Consider the following 7,218-nt stretch of genomic DNA (forward strand, 5'->3'; position numbering starts at 1 on the left):
AATTAAGACGTTTGCTCGCCTACTAAATGAAGATGTCTCATCAGCGGCACGCGACTACAAATGCTTGCACAACAATTTGAGTAGGGTCGAAAGATCTGCATTAAAAAATCTAGCCAGCGATAATTCGCTGGTATTTCGCCCAGCTGATAAAGGGGGAGCCCTTGTGTTGATGGACTTGGATAAGTACCATACACAGGTACTATCTCACTTAAATGATATTGTCACATACCGCAAGCTTGCGAATGACCCGACTCCGATCTTCGCCAAAGAACTCAAGACATTACTGCAGACTGGAGTGGACAACAACTATATTTCTACCAAATTACAAAAGGCTCTGTTACCTGATCATCCTGTGGTGCCCTTGTTTTACTGTACACCTAAAATACATAAGACACTGGTGGACCCACCCGGCCGCCCTATCGTGGCAGCCAGGAACTCCCTTATGCAACCCCTTTCCATCTATTTGGACAGCCAACTCCAACTTTGCATTTCCAAACATCCAAGGTACCTCAAGGACACCACCAGTCTATTACAGAGTCTTCAATCATTGACAGGTCTGGGTGAACATACATGCATGTTTTCGATTGATGTGTGTTCGCTCTATACGGCCATTCCACATGCCGACGGCCTGTCGGCACTTCGTCATTTTTGAAGTGATAATTCTGAATACTTGGGCCCGAATGTAAATTTTTTTGTGGAGCTTATGAATATGGTGCTAACAAAAATTTTTTTTCTATATAACAACGAGTTTTATCTACAGCTGATGGGCGTGGCTATGGGGGCGGCGGTAGCTCCCTCATATGCCAATGCCTTTATGTTTGAATTTGAACAAAGTTTCTTTTTTGATAATTCTTTCATTTTTCCTCATATGTTACAGTATTTTCGTTATATAGATGACCTTTTGATTTTCTGGAATTCTGACCCCCAGGTCTTATGTAATTACATTGATGCCCACAATTTAAGCACCAGTCCCATCAAATTTACGTACTCTTGGAGCCCTTCTGTTATTCATTTTCTTGACGTTTCTATTAATTTACAAAATGGTTGTTTGTCCACTTGCCTCTACAGTAAACCCACAGATCGCAATAATGCCCTTGAATATTCTAGTTGTCACCCAAAATCCACCATTCGCAGTTTACCCTACTCCCAAATGCTTAGGGTCAGACGCATAGTCTCCGACCCCAACCAGGTATCTATCCATCTTGATCAGATGGTAGAACGTTTTCTAGCCAGAGGCTACCCTATGTCAGAACTGCTAGCCACTAAAAATAGAGTCATGGCCTTAGAACGAGATTCATTGTTAGTCCCTAAAATCCCTAACCCCTTGACGGCATCCACCATACCGTGGGTTACTACTTACAACGAACTCAGCCCACGAATTAAAAATATAGCGAACTCATACTGGCCCATGATCCAAACTGATACCGACATTGGTATCAATAATGGCAAACTGCTACCGAGCTACAAGCGCTCCCGTAACCTTAGGGACATTTTAGTCAAATCCGATGCTGCCCCCTGTAAAATAGGTAGAGCTTCACGGAATTTGGGATGCGTTCGCTGTAGCTGTACTACCTGCCAGTTCATGATACCTGGCCCAACTTACAACCATCCCCGTACTGGTAAACTTATGTATATCAGATACACCCTTTCATGCAATTCGCAATATATTGTATATCAGATATTGTGCCCTTGTGGCCTCTCTTATATAGGGAAAACTGAGCGTACATTCTAGGAGCGAATGGCCGCTCACAGGTCAGCTATAAAAAAAGCTCTTATAGCAGGCACTAGCGAGCAACCTGTGGCGCGCCACTTTGCGCAATTTAAACATAATTTAATGACAATGAAATATCGCATGATAGATCATGTCCCCCCGTCCATACGGGGTGGTGACCGCAAAGCTGCACTCCTTCGATGCGAAGCTCGGTGGATCATTAAATTAGGTACCGTTGCACCTCACGGGCTTAATGAGCATACTGGCATTTCTGCTCTATTATGATTTAGTCATGCATACTATATTCTGTTGCTACTGACCTTATATAGCTTGCTGCACCATGCGATATATGTGACATATGAGATATCCGTTATTGATGTATTTTCTGCTTATATGCTTATTTATCTCTTTCTCTGTCTTGCTGTATATTTTCTAATGACTTAGCATAGCGTTTCTCTGTATACCTTTAGCATATACTGATATGTGTTTTTCTGTTTTTCAGTGTGCTTGTATACGATCCTGACAAGACATGGTCGCGTCCATTTGTTTACTGCTGTTGTCCTGGTGATGGGTGCACAATCACTTGATGACCCTCCTCGCGCTGCTGACGTCATCTGCTTGCGCTGAGGGGCTGGTATCCGGCGTTCACTGTCTAGGAATTCACCTGGGTGTTTGTTATAAAGGTATGTTCTTTTGTATTGTACTTTGTTGAAGCCTGATGACGATGTCGCGCTGACATCGAAACGTTGCTTATTAAATCTTCATTTTATATGGATTAACTGAAGTATTCTTTTGGAGTGCAGCACCCTCGCTGGGAATATACATACATTTGTTTGGTGCGAGCACCCAGACAGTAACCGATTTAGGAGGTAGTGCCTGGCTACCCTGGGACTATATTGGGGTGATCCGGAATTTACAGCCGGCCACCCATGCCAAGAGCACCCCCGCTGTGTTTTACACATCAGGTGGATTTTTTTGCACTGTGAATTTGCATCCACAGTTCTTTAGGAGGATTATATTATAAAAACACCTCCTATCTGGATTGATTTTAGCAGCTTTGTGCTGCAATTGTTTATTTGGACACAGACCACTGTTTTTGTCGACATATGGATCCGTCTACATCCCATGAAAATGACGCTGGAGGCTTCACAGACCCCGCGTTTGCTGCTGGAGAAATCTACACATATACAGACAATGAAGCAGACCGGATCCTCAACACTGACCTGCTGGGAGATCTAGCAGAGTCTACCTCACTGGAGGATGTATACAATGATTTATTGAAGATCAAACGTAGAGAAATCGATTATTATTTCCATGCGCTCTCTCTGAGCGAATATCACCGCTCTAGGAAAATTCCGAGAGGCCTGCGGGTGAAGAATGCCCCCACGATCGGACGTCATGATCCGGCGTTCTGTCGTAGGTGGGTAGCCATCGCCAACAAATGCGCCTTTGATCACATGCTTTTAATTATCGAATACTCCAACAAAGAGGTTTCCGTCTGCAAAAATAAAGCTGCAGCATTTGAGATGCTTCACAAAGCTAATTTAGAACAAGACACCACCAATGCCTGGTACGATAAGCTTAACACTCAACTGCAGACATATAAAAGAGAACTAATTAAGTTCAAAAAAGACAAAAAACAAAAAGTAGAACTTGATTATGAGACCAACTGCATCTACCACTGGGCAACCCCTCAAAGAGAAGGAGGAGCCAGAAAACCGTTCTTTAGAAGGAATCGTGGCAGAGTCCAATATACTAATGAATCATCGACAGATTTTAATTCCTCAGGTAGCGACAGCACACAAAATAAAGGAAGAAAACCTAAACCGTTTATCCCTTTAGCTGTGAAAACCCGTGCCCACACAGGAGGACACGTAGACACACCAGAAGGGGTGGCCGCCACACGAGGAAGGGGCTACAAAAAACCCCCGAAGAATCGCTAATTATAAATCTGTCGACACGAGAGTTGACCCAAACAGAATCTAGGGTCCTCTCTAAAGGACTTTCTTACATCCCTACCACTATCTTTAGCGAACTCGACTGGACGGTGGAACAACAAAAATTGTCCAGACAACTTCGCCTCAAAGAATATTTTAATAAATCTCAACCCCCTCCCATCAGTGTCAGTACTATTGACCATGTCGACCAACTACCACAACAACTGCTGCGCATTCAACCCAGGTCGACTTTCGACCCACAGTCGTTTAATCCGTCAATTAAGACGTTTGCTCGCCTACTAAATGAAGATGTCTCATCAGCGGCACGCGACTACAAATGCTTGCACAACAATTTGAGTAGGGTCGAAAGATCTGCATTAAAAAATCTAGCCAGCGATAATTCGCTGGTATTTCGCCCAGCTGATAAAGGGGGAGCCCTTGTGTTGATGGACTTGGATAAGTACCATACACAGGTACTATCTCACTTAAATGATATTGTCACATACCGCAAGCTTGCGAATGACCCGACTCCGATCTTCGCCAAAGAACTCAAGACATTACTGCAGACTGGAGTGGACAACAACTATATTTCTACCAAATTACAAAAGGCTCTGTTACCTGATCATCCTGTGGTGCCCTTGTTTTACTGTACACCTAAAATACATAAGACACTGGTGGACCCACCCGGCCGCCCTATCGTGGCAGCCAGGAACTCCCTTATGCAACCCCTTTCCATCTATTTGGACAGCCAACTCCAACTTTGCATTTCCAAACATCCAAGGTACCTCAAGGACACCACCAGTCTATTACAGAGTCTTCAATCATTGACAGGTCTGGGTGAACATACATGCATGTTTTCGATTGATGTGTGTTCGCTCTATACGGCCATTCCACATGCCGACGGCCTGTCGGCACTTCGTCATTTTTTAAGTGATAATTCTGAATACTTGGGCCCGAATGTAAATTTTTTTGTGGAGCTTATGAATATGGTGCTAACAAAAAATTTTTTTCTATATAACAACGAGTTTTATCTACAGCTGATGGGCGTGGCTATGGGGGCGGCGGTAGCTCCCTCATATGCCAATGCCTTTATGTTTGAATTTGAACAAAGTTTCTTTTTTGATAATTCTTTCATTTTTCCTCATATGTTACAGTATTTTCGTTATATAGATGACCTTTTGATTTTCTGGAATTCTGACCCCCAGGTCTTATGTAATTACATTGATGCCCACAATTTAAGCACCAGTCCCATCAAATTTACGTACTCTTGGAGCCCTTCTGTTATTCATTTTCTTGACGTTTCTATTAATTTACAAAATGGTTGTTTGTCCACTTGCCTCTACAGTAAACCCACAGATCGCAATAATGCCCTTGAATATTCTAGTTGTCACCCAAAATCCACCATTCGCAGTTTACCCTACTCCCAAATGCTTAGGGTCAGACGCATAGTCTCCGACCCCAACCAGGTATCTATCCATCTTGATCAGATGGTAGAACGTTTTCTAGCCAGAGGCTACCCTATGTCAGAACTGCTAGCCACTAAAAATAGAGTCATGGCCTTAGAACGAGATTCATTGTTAGTCCCTAAAATCCCTAACCCCTTGACGGCATCCACCATACCGTGGGTTACTACTTACAACAAACTCAGCCCACGAATTAAAAATATAGCGAACTCATACTGGCCCATGATCCAAACTGATACCGACATTGGTATCAATAATGGCAAACTGCTACCGAGCTACAAGCGCTCCCGTAACCTTAGGGACATTTTAGTCAAATCCGATGTTGCCCCCTGTAAAATAGGTAGAGCTTCACGGAATTTGGGATGCGTTCGCTGTAGCTGTACTACCTGCCAGTTCATGATACCTGGCCCAACTTACAACCATCCCCGTACTGGTAAACTTATGTACATCAGATACACCCTTTCATGCAATTCGCAATATATTGTATATCAGATATTGTGCCCTTGTGGCCTCTCTTATATAGGGAAAACTGAGCGTACATTCAAGGAGCGAATGGCCGCTCACAGGTCAGCTATAAAAAAAGCTCTTATAGCTGGCACTAGCGAGCAACCTGTGGCGCGCCACTTTGCGCAATTTAAACATAATTTAATGACAATGAAATATCGCATGATAGATCATGTCCCCCCGTCCATACGGGGTGGTGACCGCAAAGCTGCACTCCTTCGATGCGAAGCTCGGTGGATCATTAAATTAGGTACCGTTGCACCTCACGGGCTTAATGAGCATACTGGCATTTCTGCTCTATTATGATTTAGTCATGCATACTATATTCTGTTGCTACTGACCTTATATAGCTTGCTGCACCATGCGATATATGTGACATATGAGATATCCGTTATTGATGTATTTTCTGCTTATATGCTTATTTATCTCTTTCTCTGTCTTGCTGTATATTTTCTAATGACTTAGCATAGCGTTTCTCTGTATACCTTTAGCATATACTGATATGTGTTTTTCTGTTTTTCAGTGTGCTTGTATACGATCCTGACAAGACATGGTCGCGTCCATTTGTTTACTGCTGTTGTCCTGGTGATGGGTGCACAATCACTTGATGACCCTCCTCGCGCTGCTGACGTCATCTGCTTGCGCTGAGGGGCTGGTATCCGGCGTTCACTGTCTAGGAATTCACCTGGGTGTTTGTTATAAAGGTATGTTCTTTTGTATTGTACTTTGTTGAAGCCTGATGACGATGTCGCGCTGACATCGAAACGTTGCTTATTAAATCTTCATTTTATATGGATTAACTGAAGTATTCTTTTGGAGTGCAGCACCCTCGCTGGGAATATATATATATATATATATATATATATATATATATACATATATATATATATATGTGTGTATATATATATACACACATATATATATATACACACACATATATATATATATATATATAAATATATATATAATTCAGTTCATTATCATTATTTTTTTTAACTTTTTATGCAGCTCATGCTGCTGCTGAGGCTGGCAGGGGGGGGGGAGGGGGGTGCGTGCGCTCCTGACGCTGCGTGCGCTCCTGACGCTGCCGCCGCCGGGTGAGCCTGCTGCCGGGCCGGGTGAGTGCCGGGTGGGTGGGAGGGGGGTGCTGCTCATCGGTGGTGATCGGTGCTGTACTTAACAGCACCGATCACCACCGATCCCTGTGTTACCGAGCGGCTTAGCCGCCGGTAACACAGGAAACGCTGTGAATGGCTGTTCAGATTTGAACAGCCAATCACAGCGATCGCCGACCGGGGGGGGCACCCCTGCCCCCCCTGGGCGGCGAGGGGGGATGTCTGCTGTCAGGGACAGCAGACATCTCCTAACTGTCACCGCGTCTATAGACGCAGTGACAGTTAGAAGCCATGACGTACATGTCAAATGTCGGGAAGGGGTTAAATCTCTCCCATGGTCTTTCCCTTACCATACCTCTCTCACCTCCCCCTGAATCACCTCTCTGTCCTCTCTTTTTCTCTCAGTGAGGGGAAGGGGGGGATTTGGGGCTGGCACTTAGAAGGGAGATAAGGGTTATGGTGTGGGGAAGGGTGTTATATTTAGGTGG

This window comes from Crinia signifera, chromosome 6 (assembly GCF_055691185.1).
Source record: "Crinia signifera chromosome 6, ASM5569118v1, whole genome shotgun sequence".
In the NCBI taxonomy this organism is placed as follows: domain Eukaryota; kingdom Metazoa; phylum Chordata; class Amphibia; order Anura; family Myobatrachidae; genus Crinia; species Crinia signifera.